Raw genomic sequence first — 14,288 nt, 5'->3', positions numbered from 1 at the left:
GCATATGTGAGTGTTAGAGATTATTAGATTATTAGACTTAGCATATTTCAGTGTTAGAGATAGTTAGAGATTTAATATAAGATTATTAGGGGTTTAATATACGAAACTTAATTAGACTTAGCATATGTGAGTGTTAGAGATTTAATATAAGATTATTAGAGATGTAATATTCGAAACATATTTGATTGTTAGAGATTTAATATAAGATTATTAGAGATGTAATATTCGAAACTTAATTAGACTTAGCATATATGATTATCTACCGTACAAATACAAGACACTTAGACTTAGCATATTTGAGTGTTAGAGATAGTTAGAGATTTAATATAAGATTATTAGAGGTTTAATATACGAAACATATTTGATTGTTAGAGATTTAATATAAGATTATTAGAGATGTAATATTCGAAACATATTTGATTGTTAGAGATTTAATATAAGATTATTAGAGATGTAATATTCGAAACTTAATTAGACTTAGCATATATGATTATCTACCGTACAAATACAAGACACTTAGACTTAGCATATATGATTATTTGAGTTTTAATACAAGATTAGTAGAGTGTTAATATTACGCTTAGCAAATATTTCTTCTATTAACAGATGGCTGATCGCGATGAGGAACAGATACTGTACGATACAACCGCATCGGGAAGCAGCCAGTACTGGAACGAAGAAGAGGGGAACGAGGATCCAAACCAGTACTTGAACGAGGAGGGGAACGCGGAGAGGGATGCAGAGGGGAATGAGGAGGGGAACGTGGAGAGGGATGCGGAGGGGAACGAGGAGGAGGCTAGTAGAAGTCATCCCTCCGCTGGACAGAAGAGGGCACTCGGACAACGAGGTGGCGCGAAGAAGATAGAGGGTCGGCACATCATAACTGAGGTGGACGCAGACAGCCAACCTAGTGCCCCGGCACAAGCAGCCAAGAATTTTGTACGCCACAGCGGTTGGGTTGTGAGGGATAACGTGCCTATCAGCAAGGTGTACTGGCACAGAACAAGGGCACGCGGGGGTGATGACAGCTTCGTCCCGGAATCAGAGAAAGAGATGCTGTGGACCACAATGCTCGAGACGTTCACGCTCCCTGCGGGTACAGAGAACATAGTGAAACAGTGGACTCTTAAGAAAATGGCAGAATAGTTCCAGACCTTCAAGGGAGATCTGTACCGGAAATACATCCTGAAGGGGCAGACACCGAACTTTGACGTATTCCCGAAGCTAAGGGATCACTGGGACGAGTTCGTTGCTTACAAGACAGGTCAACAAGGGCAGGCGATGATGGAAAGAAACAAAGAAAATGCCGCCAAGAAGAAGTACCGTCACCACTTGGGGTCAGGCGGCTATAGCGTCGCGATGCCGAAGTGGGAGGAGATGGAGGCAAGCTTGCTTGATAAGGGTATCGAACCGGCCACCGCTAAGTGGCCTGATCGATCGAAGTTCTGGTACTATGCTCACGGTGGAACGCTCAACCCAGTTGATGGCTCCTTGGTCTTCAGCGATCAGATACGCGAGGCTGCGAATCGACTAACGGACGCAGTGGAAGCCTCTTCTCAGGGCACGTTCCGACCCGACAGAGAGAAGGACGAGCTGTCACTCGCCCTACAGACTCCCGAGCATCCAGGACGAACACGAGGGAAAGGCGTGATTCCCTGGAAGATGGGATTCAAGGAGGACATCCACACGTATAGGAGTCGGATGAGGAGCAAGAGAGATACCATGGCGAAGATTGCAGATCTTGAGTACAGGGTATCGAGCTACGAGCTCAGCATGCAAGAGGAGGTGGCCCGGAAGGTGGATGAACGCATGGCAGCACATCGGTCACACGATCCCCAGCCGTACATACCTCCTCCAATGGTCTGCCCATCAGGCAATCGTAGCAGCTGCGCCTCAACGGGGCAGGTAGTATCACATAGCATGGACGCCATGCAAACCTAGGACGAAACCACCTGCCCCGTTGATGAGATCACGCATCGGACACCATGTGAGCTGCATATTCCCTTCAAGAACTTATCAATCAAGGTATGCTCGATGTAATATATGATTTTTGACTCATACGTTCCGCAAGTTGCTGCTTAGGTTGATTACTAATAGATAACCTCTCATCACGTGAAGGTGGCGTCGGGAATGGCCATCCCAACGGACATTTCAGGGACTTACCACTGCAGGCCGATTCCAGCAGGATACTCGAGGGTCGAAGTTGAGCTGGTGGAAGCCGTGTACGAGGACCTCGAGTTGGACTATCCAGGAGGAGACGGTGAGACGCATCTACGAGACACAAGCCACGCCATTATACTATGGCGCAAGTGGTACATCATCCTCCCTGGGCGACAAGCGGCGTCTCGTGCACCATCTCCTCCGGCTCCGCCGTCTCCTCCTGCACCATCTCCTCTGGCTCCTCCGCCACCTCCTCCTGCACCATCTCCTCCGGCTCCTCCGCCAGCTCCTCCTGCACCATCTCCTCCGGCTCCGCCGTCTCCTCCTGCACCATCTCCTCCGGCTCCTCCGCCACCTCCTCCTGTACCATCTCCTCCGGCTCCTCCGGCTCCTCCGCCTCCTCCTCCACCGTGTCCGCCTGCACCTCCCAAGACAAAGTCTCGCCAAGCTCCACCTCCTGCCAGCACAAGGGCAACGAAGAAGGCCAAAATTGAGACCACCAAAAACAAGGAGCCGCCGTACGGTTGCAGTCAAGAGGAGCTTGACGCTTATGTGGCAGGAGAAGTGAAGAGGCAACTCAAGCCTCGGAGTCTTGAAAAGAAGATAGCTATTGACCCGAGCGTGAAGAATTTCTTCAAGGGAATGTCCACCGCAAACAAGGAGGTCTTAAAGCTATCGGACTATGACCGAACACTTAGGAAAGCCTATTACAAGAAGTCCAAACCAGTTTCTCAGCTTGGAGAACAACCACACCAAGTGACCGGCGAAGACTTTGGCATAACGGATTTCATTTCGGACACCGGTCTAACCATGGCTCAGTTGGTGGGAGGCGCACCAATCCCGAAGGCGGAAGTGGCATACAAGTTTGAACTCGGTAAACCGCTTGTCAGGCCTGAGCAGCTGCAGTCCCTACCGACACAAATGTACAAATTCCATGAACGGTACATGGAAATGAGCGCCAATGGTAGAGAGATGTTCGGAGCGAGGATCAGAAACCCCAACTTCTTGCAAGGAGAAGATGTTCTATGGATCCATTTCAAGGATGTCTTCGATCTGTACCATCGGGACGCCCTCGACGTCTCTCTTCTGAGCGCATGGATTTTGTAAGTATCTTTGAGTTCGATTTGTTTCGTTCAATAATTAGCTCCTGGCATATATGTAAGCAATAATAATTTCCTTTCATTGTTGTAGAATGGAGATTCAAAGGGCCCGACGGCGGAGGGTTTACGATACTGGGTTCATCGACCCTCGGAAAATCAACACCGAAATGCTCGACAAGTACGAGAAAGACACAGAGGACAATCTCATCCATCTCCTAACGCAGCAGCATTACAAGACGTTCATACTATTGCCGTACAACACAGAGTGAGTTTTTATTGTCGTTCGAACAAATTTCATTCCCATACATATCACATGTACATTCTGATATTTATCTCATCTCACGCATATTCCATATTCCACTGGTTCCTGTTCTTTTTCGACTTGGACGCATGCAGAGTCACTATGTACGACTCAATGAATAAAGAGGAGAAGGTTTTTGACAAGGTCTTCCAACTGATAGACAGGTAATATAATGCCATCTATTCCAAAGTCGCAGGACTCTGTTGCTATTATGTTGATCTCGGGTAATATTTAATTAATCATAGCTTGCAACTGCACATGTAGGGTTTGGGATCGGTTCCGTCAATTGGTCCGCGGGACTTGGAAAGAAAAACATGGACGTAGGTTTTATTTTCCAGTGAGTACATGCATGATCCAAAATTATATTGAATTGAATCTCTAGTTACAGTTAATATAAAGAGTATATTAAATCTCTCATCGTTTCTCATGTAGTGTACAAAGCAGGATAAGGGAACTAACTTATGCAGCTACTACGTATGCGAGTTTGCCCACTGCCTATCAAACCAAATATACACCACACGAGAGCTCGATGTACGTATACATAAACCATTCAAAATTTCATTGCGTATCGATTTGTTAAGTTGTTTATTAATTTCATATATTGATATGTCATTATTTTTCGAATGATAGCGTATTCACATGAGGGAAAAACTCCCACACAAGGATTTTATCACGGCTGTTCAAGAACAACTGATGGGGTTCATCCATGAAGAAGTCCTTAATCCCAATGGTGAATTCTACTACGACGGATCGACAATTCGTAACGTCGGTCCTTCCTCTTCTAACGTAACGCAGGCGTCGAAGTCGTAGCTATAGCTAGCGAGCAAATGAATTGTACTATACATGCATGTATATATATATATATATTTATATATGTACGTACATTTACTTTAGTGTTAATATATATTTTGGTAACATATATGTACATAAAATGTTAAGTGCTTTAAATTATAAATATGTGTGTAATATATGTATTTATACATATATACATACGCATATATATATATATATATATATATATATAATCAACCATGCAGCAAACAGGGCCATGCAAATAAAAAAAATGGTACATAGATCTTTAGTCCCGGTTATTTCACCCGGGACTAAAGATCTCTATCTTTAGTCTTGGATTCGTAGTCCCGGTTGGACAACCGGGACTAAGGGGGGTTACGAATCGGGACTACAAACGATTTCTCCACCAGTGCGTTGGATGTGCAAGCAACGGCTATCGGGAGTCGAACGTCCCTCTGACGTAGAATTCTCTACGTCAGAGGAGCCGGTTCCATTAGCATGCATACCGTGGGGCCCATGTAGGCCACCGATACGTGCTAATTACAGTGCATTTAGGGTACAACTCAGATCGGCTGCCAAGGCTAAACAAGGTATTTAGTAAGATTAATTTTTAATTGATCTACTAATTTCATAGATTCATCCGGCATGTATCTACAAAGGTACGCAATATTTTATATACAATTTGCCGTACCTATTTTTAGATCATACAATATTTTCAGATCTATAATTTATTATGTTTACCTAGATATTTATTGTGCGAGTGTTTCCGGTGTTAGGCTGACTACGGTCTAATACTGGGGGCTCGCTCTATTTTCTTCTGTATAAATCATGCTTATCTACGGTTTACATAATGCCTGATATTTAATTTGCTCGTTATATCCTGATAATACTAGAAGATTTATGCAGTTTTTTAGGTACATACTCGATATTCTCTGCGATATATCTTGTCTTCTAGAAAATATTTTTCAAGAACAACTGAGCACTCGAGTAGGATGTGGTCGAGTACACCCCATTATCGAGAACGTTCTCGAAAAAATGCTGAGTTATCGCACCCAACCTACCGACTAAGACCGACGACTTATCTCATATATAGCGCCAGCTACGGTTGGACTATTTGGGAATAGGTTGTTAACGGATAAATCCTCGCGAACGTTGTCGGCTTGATCACCCGACTTGATTGCGAACAAACATCCGGATATGCTAAGTTGGGTATGTGAGTCATGCTGGCTACATGAGATACACATGTAATCACCAACTCTAATGCCCCTTCATCTCATGTAATCACCAACTCTAATGCCCCTTTAGGTGATCGTGATACGCCTACACCTGGTCCTCGACCAGTAGATCATAGCGATCTCTCACCGCCTGAAAATTCATCTTCAGGTGATCGAGATACGCCTACACCTGGTCCTCGACCAGTAGATCGTAACGATCTCTCACTGCCTGAAAATTCATCTTCAGGTGATCGAGATACGCCTACACCTGGTCCTTGACCAGTAGATCATAGCGATCTCTCACCGCATGAAAATTCATCTCCAGGTGATTGAGATACACATACACCTGGTCCTCCACCAGTAGATCGTAGCGATCTCTCGCCACCTAAAAATTTATCTTCAGGTGATCGAGATACTCCTACTCCTAGTCCTCGATCAGTCGGTTACAGCAATCCCACGACACCTAACGCGACAATCAACATTGTCGTGATAGCGACAACCAAGACCGACTAGATCGCTGTTGTCACCAGGATGACAACGTCCAGGATTAACGACATGAGGACGACAACGAACAAGGTTAACAACCTCAAGACATCACACGGCGACAGCGAAACTCGAGATCCCTAGACTTCTAGAGGGCCCGAGAACGAGGTAGTAGGTCCAGGAGCTGAACCTCTGACTACGATAATTCCTCATTGTCTTCGTCGTCATCAGGAGGCAGTTCTTGCGGGTCACGAGAATGCCATCCATCCATTACTCTGGATTCACGTCAGGTGGTAGAGGTACGACTACAACTGGGTTTTCGACCAGCAACATAGCGATCCTCGTACCATGACTTCCAATGGTCGAGGTACGATTACGACTGATCTTCGACCAGTAGCGTAGCGGTCCTCGTACCACGATTTCTAGTGGTTGAGTTGCGACTACAACTGGCCTTCGACCAGCTATGTAGCGCTTCTCCACTACCTCTGCGATTTGTTGAGTACAACTAAACACTTGGTGTTTGCTTAGTGTGGTGGTCGTCTCATCATTACGTCAATTTCTGTAAGTGCTTATATGTGCAATATTTGTCCGTTGATCCCTTACCATGACAACACCTCAAGTTGAAATCGAACCTAATGTCCCTTTATGCCAGTCTGACAAGCCTCCGAGAAACTTAAGGGAATTTCGACTAGGGACGCGCAGAGCAGATAAGGTCTTGTCAGATCCTAAAGAGCCAAACGACTATGTAAAACCTAGTTATGTAAGAGTGCTCCATAATCGTATTAACCAAGCTGTGTAATCGGAAATTGATTTTTCCAACTTCACGGCTGGGGGCTAGGTAAATCACATTTTCAGCTAGGCAAGTTACGGGTCATCGAGCCTTCCCCTCCGAGAACAGACTTCCCTGAGGACAAGGCTTGGGGCTAGGGAGAGTACCTCACTCGACAACGGGCCAAAGGCGGCCTGTAAAAAGACTAGTACTCTTTTATTGTCACATGCAGATTCAATTTATTTTCAATTTTTCCATACATATTATATCATGTTACCCTTGAGCGTTCACTCGGGGGCTATTTTATTTAATATTCTGTTTTGAGTATTGATTTTAGGAAAATCAGACATCAGAACAATCAAGTCAGATTTCAAGGCTTTGTCGTAGACTCTACGCCTACTCGATTACTCGAGAATGGTTGATGGAGCTCGACAAGTAATATAGAATGAAGCGATGGTGTACCCGCCGAGATGAAATTTCTTGACTTCAATCCAAATTCTCGATTATAGCAAGACGGGAGACTTAGTCACATGCTCCGTACCTTCTCGATCGACATCGGAGATTAATCTAGACAAACCCAATATAGTGCCAACAAAGGCCGATAAGGGGAATCTAGCACTATCTCTGATCTCACCGAGAACAGTCAAGCAAGCACGACAACAGTTGTTCCAAGGTCTTCGGTTGAGAACATCAACTCGTTCATTTGCATTGTACTCAGGGGCTACTGTCAGGGTTATAGATACCACATACCCAATAGTAATCGACTAAGCTCGACGGGGCCCACCACATACCATGTCTTATACGGAAACAAACCTCGTATATAGAAGGAGTTCCGGATAAGAAAGGACAAATAGAGTTTTATATGGCGCGTGTATATAGTCCTAAGTTACTTTCTTGGGGAGGGTACTCCTCCGTGTTTAGCCCCGGTTGTATGGTCATGACGGATTGTCGTAAGGAACTCGACAATTAGGGGTGGTTTCTCAAAGCACCAGGAGGACATTGGATAGAGGGTATTAGCTAAGTAATAATATAATTGGAATGTATATATAATATGTATGTATACTAGAAGTATAGAAATAGGATCTTTCTGTATTCTTTCCACTTAGTTTAGATAATCATGAGTAAGAGGATGAATGCTTCTGTTTAGAGTCACTCTACCCTATAAATTATATTAACCCCTGCTTAGACTTTGGATATTACAAGTACTATATAAATTATATTAGTACGGTTCTTTCTATTATAATCTTCCCACGGGATTAAACAAATTAATATGATACCCTTGGAATACTCTCGGGTGAAATACTACCATGGTATATCCGTGCGCTTGCGGATGAACTCTGCAACCATGACATACCAGGAGTATTTCTACGCCATTGCTAGGAATTATATTTTTAGTAATATCGTTAAGAAATACCAACATGGCGCAGACACTGTTGTATCTAATAAAATGAAATCGTATTTGTCAGGTAGTAGCTAGTACGCTTGGTTCTTGTAATCATGTGTTGGGCAAGTTGTCTACATCTATGATATATGTGTGATTGAGTATTTTAATTTTGTAAAATTCGCACCATGAATCACTGAGAACATATGTAGAAAAACAAACAGAAACGTGAACTGTCGATTATTCTAATCCTGTGCTTCGGGTGAACTGCACATTGAGTTCTTCCCAGTTTCAAATTTTCGTGCTGCTAAGAAGTAAGAACAGTATGGTCACTCATCACTACAGCCAATATCAGAAGTTCAGAACGACTATCATTTACAGAGTTACGCTCATCAGAAGGCTGGATTTCAATTTTCAAAAGAATGTACCCTTCAAAAAGAAATGATCGGGCCTGGCTACTGACCTCAGATACCGCCATAGAGTGTCATTGCTCATCATCACAGGATGGCAATCATGCGAAAACGCTGGATCCAACTCTGCAGGCTCTCCTAGGCAAAACGTCGAACAGGGTGCCTGCACAGCCGAAGCATGTCAAAATGGATGATACTCCTACACCGCAGCATATTCTGGCACAATCGATCGACCTCGATCCCATGCTCACCCACCTCTAGGCTCTAGCTAGCAACAAGATGATCCCTCTGGTCAGCCAGCATGGGTCCCATTCCCCTCCTAGCTCCTGCAGCAAGCGCCAAACGAGCATCAGTCACACGTGAAGGAGGCAACCATGGTCACACATCTCTCAATTACCGCGCCGTTACCTGCTGACTGGCCGGTGACGAGTCCTCAGGCCATGTACAACGCGTGACTTCGGCTCGTGGTCTCACGGCTCCACGTCGGAGCCGAGCTAAGCGGGCGCGCTCGCTCGTGGTTTCGCAGGCACGCAGCGCGCTTGCAAAAGAACGGGACGAAGCATCGCGCCTGGGCTCGGAAGCCGCGAAGCCACGGCTTGAAGCCGTGCAGTGAAGGAAGCTGTGACCCCGTGCCACGCCTCACCCCACCGGTCCCCCACACGCAACTCTCCCCAATCCCCATCTCACCCTTATCTATTCCTCCGTGCTCTCTCGTCCACTCCCCTCACCTCGCTCCTCCTCTCGAGCTCTCCTTGTCGGCGCGCTCCTGTTGATGCGAAAACACGAGGCCTGAGAGATCTGCTTAACTCCAGTGCAGGTTCAAAAAGCTTGCCTTCCAGGTTCGTGAGCGTGCCCGTTGATTTAATCCTGCAATCAACAAGAAATAAAGACAAGGAAACCGCAGTTAAATCCATAAACGATAGCCGATTGGCTAGTTGCCAATGACATATTATTTATCTTTAAGCCGATGTCATATGCGAATCGATCGGCAGTTATGAATAAGTGACTTAAAACTAAATCTACTCGATCGGCTGTAGATGTTAACAATACATAATTTTTGTGTCGATATATACTTAAACTAAGTGATTGGGATAGATTTATCGCCATGCCGAGATAGTATAAATCACTTAGATCGAAATATATATTAACAAAAAGACTATAGATGTTCACAGCATAGCCGATCAGATAGATCTAGCATGTATCGGCTAATACTCCGATACCACTTTATATCAAGATATTAAAGCAAGTAAAATATATCAAATAGGAAGCTTAATACATCTAAATGCAGTAGGATCTTAACATGAAGGGCAGATCTGGCATAACAATTAAGCATATAAATCATAAGGCTAAATCAGGTAAGATCGGCTGAAACCCCGATACTACTCTAATTAACAACCAGAAAGCAGGCTAGAGATTATAGTTCTAAGCACGACTCATGAGATCAAACTTAACTGATGCAGCCATAAGTATAAAAAGACAGACAATATCTAGACAATCAAGCCGCTGGAAGCTTCATAGAGTGGTAGATATCCTATATAATTTAAGCCAACGTTGGTATTTAACCTAATCGGCTGCTGTCTAACGATAGATATTAGCCGACTAGAGGTTAGATAACAATATTGTCAAAGATTATATAGAATATATGATAACTCGACAACTTACATAAACAAGATTAGAGTGTCGTAAAGATGGAAGCACTAATCCCGAGAATGCAAGCTGCCATAACAAGTTTTACCTCTAGTTGAAGATCGAAATCGATGTAGCTCAACCCGAAAGCAAGAACTCGTCGAGAACAAAACGAAAGTAAAGGGTGGCGATATGCCGAGATTGTTATTGAACGTGTGTTGTTTTATTACATGGGGCTCGGGGTCTATTTATACCCGAGATTACAAAATATGTCCATGTCGGACACGACTTTTATCTGTAACAAACTCTAAGATACCATAAGTCTTTGCGACAAACTTTTGCCCACACTTATCTCTAAACAAATTACATAAAATATCCTAATTAATAGATACAATTGCCTTTTCAGGACTCAATCCGAGTGTGGCAATCCATATGAAGCACATTAACTCAACCTGATGACGTACACCGAGTCATATTGTCGGAATCGGCTCAATCGGCTAACCCTGTCCGATTCAAACTCTACCGATCCTAATTGTAACCGATTTGGACTCCAGCCGATTCTTGCACTATTTCCGCAACGATCTTCATCTTTGATTCCGCTTCGATCTAATCTTCATCTCCGATACTCAGATTACCAAATTTGGTCGTTAACATATGCCCCCCAAGTCCGGAATATTTGGTAATGTTTCGGATTTGCCATATATCAACTCCGAGATAATCTCGCACTTGCCGTTTTTCCGACCGTTATTGCTCTGCTTTAAATAGTAACCGTTGCCCCCGAGAAACTACACACCGTTTCCTCCGTTTAGACTGCTGAAGCAAACTCCGTCTTCTCTTTCTTCGGCGATCCCCTCAGTGCGCCAAGCGATTTCAGAGCGATTTCCTCTCCGGCCAAGTTTCCGCCGCGGCGATGTCGACCTCCGCCAGCCCGTCTGTCACACCATTGGCCGAGTACGTAGAGGTACGTGCTCATCGGCTAGATCCCCTTTTATACAGCAGATCAGTTTTCCTTCGCCTTATCTCGGTTTCTTCTTCTCAATTCTTTTGCATCTGTAGCATCTTTCTAATCTTGTCGCAATTCCAAGCCTTTCTCATGATCGCCAGTACTTTCTTGGTCCAATTGGCAATCCCGGCCCTACTGAGTTTATTAGTGCCGAGACCAATAGAATCCCTTTTAGACTGGCCAACCCGAATCTAGGTCACCGGAAAAACACCTTTAAATCCTGGCCATCCATTGAGAAAAGTTCCCCCGAGAAAAGCTGGCCTATGTGGTTCAAGCGGGTATCGGCTAGCAAAAAAGGTCAATGGGATGAACTTGGAATCGGCAAGCACTGGCCCTCACTCTAGCAAATTCAGCACGAGCCCTTCATGGCGTCTGCAGCCTACTTCTGGTCAAACACCCTCTTTAACCAAGGGCCGATGACACCAACTCTCTTGGACATAACAATGATCACCGGCTTGGATGTCACCACATCGGCCAACCCAATGAACTTGAATACCAAGAGCATTGGAGGCTGGTCAGGTTATATCAGAGCATATATGGCAAAGGGTCTGTTACTCCCCGGGACATGTGGCCTTTCTGCTGATGTGCCTCGAAAAATTCCTCTTTGGTGGATCAAGTTGCGGCCCCACAACCAACTGGCAATTTCTAGCCGAAGCCCTAGAAACAAAGAGACAATTCCCCTTAGGCAAAATCCTCCTTGGCTATCTGTACCAAATGTCGAACAATGCATCGGCCAAGATAGCTGTTGGCTCAGTGGTTGGAGCAGGTGGACCGTGGTGGTTGCTGCAGTCTTGGCTGAATTTAGTAGCTATGAAAACTGTCAATCGGCTAGCTGTGACAGAAGCTGAGTTCCCAAGACTGGAGCCGATCACAGATGATGATGGAGAGGAACGCACCCACCGTAGGTGTATGTCCTATGGGGAATATGCATCTACACCAGCCGATGCTGGAGCAAAGTTATCGGCTGAACTGCTGAAAGATTGGTTCGTCAGCTTCTATGACGGATTTCAAAAGGATGCCCGAGTTTGGTTCCTCTATGCCGACTCAATGGATTTTGATCTACCAACTGACTTCAGGTTTGAGGACATCAACCATGAAAGATATCAGAAGTCTAGAGAGGTCTTTACTACTGCCATCAGCCCATGCATCCTTCCAGTCGGCATCCACCAAGGCAGAAACATTCAAGCCTCAGATGAGTTTTATCACCCAATGAGTTCGGCTAGGCAATTCGGAATGGGCCAACTCCCAATCGGCTTATACTTTGCCGATAAGATCCAATGCAGAGGAGAGATCTCATCGACCTTGATGATGGATCGGCTGCTCAACATCCAGGGACCCCCTCTTGGCAGCATTGAGAACATAGAGCTAGCAAGATTCAGGAGCAGGGCCTTTGATAGATGGTGGGGTGAATGGAAGCTGCATCTGTTCCATCAGTCGGCTTCTATGTATATGACAGACCTCTTCCTGGATGTCATCCCTCAGGTAAATCTTTATCTCATCAATTCCATAAACATAACTGTTAGCCGATTTATATCTTGACTAATCTTCTTTTTTATCTTGCAGACCACAGAATCTTCTCCTCCTCACAAAAGCAACAGTGGCAGGGACATAGAGTATGCTCCGGGTCTTATTCCAAATGGAGGTGGTTTAACTCCCCTTGTTATCGGCCATCATGCCCCTAGGACCTCAAGTTTGCTCCAAGGGCAACTAAGAGAACCAGCCGATGCTGGCAAGAAGAGAAAAGCCAAGGCATCGGCTGTTGATCCATCGGCTCTGGCTCCAAAGAAGAAGGCCAAAAAGAAATCTAAGCCAGCTGATGACTTGCCTGCTCTAGATCCATCCATTGAACAAGCTTTGGATGAAGAAGAAATTGAGGATGATGTCGATCATGCCACAGCCGAACTGAGTGATCCAGGAGAAAAAACACCATCGGCTTCACCCAAACAAACTCCTTCGACTCCTGCTGCTCCAGCTCCTTTTTCAAGGGTAAATCACTCATCCTAATCCCCTCTTGAAAAGAACCAAACTTGAATAGCCGATTGCTCACCAATCTTGAGTTTGCAGAAAAAGAAGACTGCTATGAAGAAGAAATCGGCTCCAATGGCATCTAAGACAGCTCCACCGGTAAAATTCTGTATATCTTTAAGTCTGATCATAACCGATCTTAACTAACATTTTGTTTATTTCAGCCTCCTCCACCTCCTTCACCTCTTGTGCAACCTGAATCAAGCAATCGCACTCCATCGGCCGCAGGCAGTCACAATGTTGAAGAGGAAGAACAACTAGCTGCTCCTGCTATCCCAGTAAATTTTGTCTTAAAAAATTTCAAATCAGCCGTATAATTTGTCTTGATGCTTAACTATCTTCAACTTTCTCTCTTGCAGGTCTTAACCGATCTATTCTCGTTTGATATCAAAGATTATCTTGATGAAGAGACAGAAGAAGATACCACCAGCAAGGCTCTAGCTCCCTTGTCCGATGACTTGAAGAAAACACTTGAAGACATCTCACATCGGCTGAAAGGATCATCGCTAGACAACTTGGTAGTTGACTGTGGGTCAATCAGGACTCGGTTACACAAAATTCAATCTCTGATCCCAGATGAACTAGCTGACGCACTCACTCCAGCTGTCTACCTCGAGCAGCACCAATTCAAGCTGGAGAAGGCCAAGCAGAGATTAGCCGATCGCCGAGAGCGCAAGGAAATTGAAGCCACAATCTAGATCAATCGGCAGCTTGTGCACGAAGAAAAATCCAAGCTTGATCAGTTGTCCAACGGCTTGATCAAGTCCAATATTGATCGGCTCCAAGCTCGGAAGATTGAGCTCTTGGCACAGCTTTAAGAATGCAACGCCGAGCTGGATCTGGAGCATAAGAAATTAGCCGATCTCCCGAAGGCTATTGAACAACAGAAGTCAAGGATGAAATCGGCTATCAAAAATGTTGCTGATATGACTAAGTCCCTAAAAGTCATCCCTCGCACTGATGCTCAAGACGCTAGGGCAATTGAAGAAGTAGAGCAAATTAGGCAAATGGCTATATCGGCTAT

General features: G+C 44.8%; 1 pseudogene; it reads left to right on the top strand.

The window, feature by feature from the left end:
* Positions 1-606: 606 nt before the first annotated feature.
* Positions 607-13,962, top strand: LOC136354773 (uncharacterized; annotated as a pseudogene).
* The last annotated feature ends 326 nt before the right edge of the window (positions 13,963-14,288 follow it).

The sequence above is a fragment of the Oryza sativa genome, chromosome 12, assembly GCF_034140825.1.
Source record: "Oryza sativa Japonica Group chromosome 12, ASM3414082v1".
Classification (NCBI taxonomy): domain Eukaryota; kingdom Viridiplantae; phylum Streptophyta; class Magnoliopsida; order Poales; family Poaceae; genus Oryza; species Oryza sativa.
This window is presented reverse-complemented; position numbering and strand designations above follow the sequence as displayed.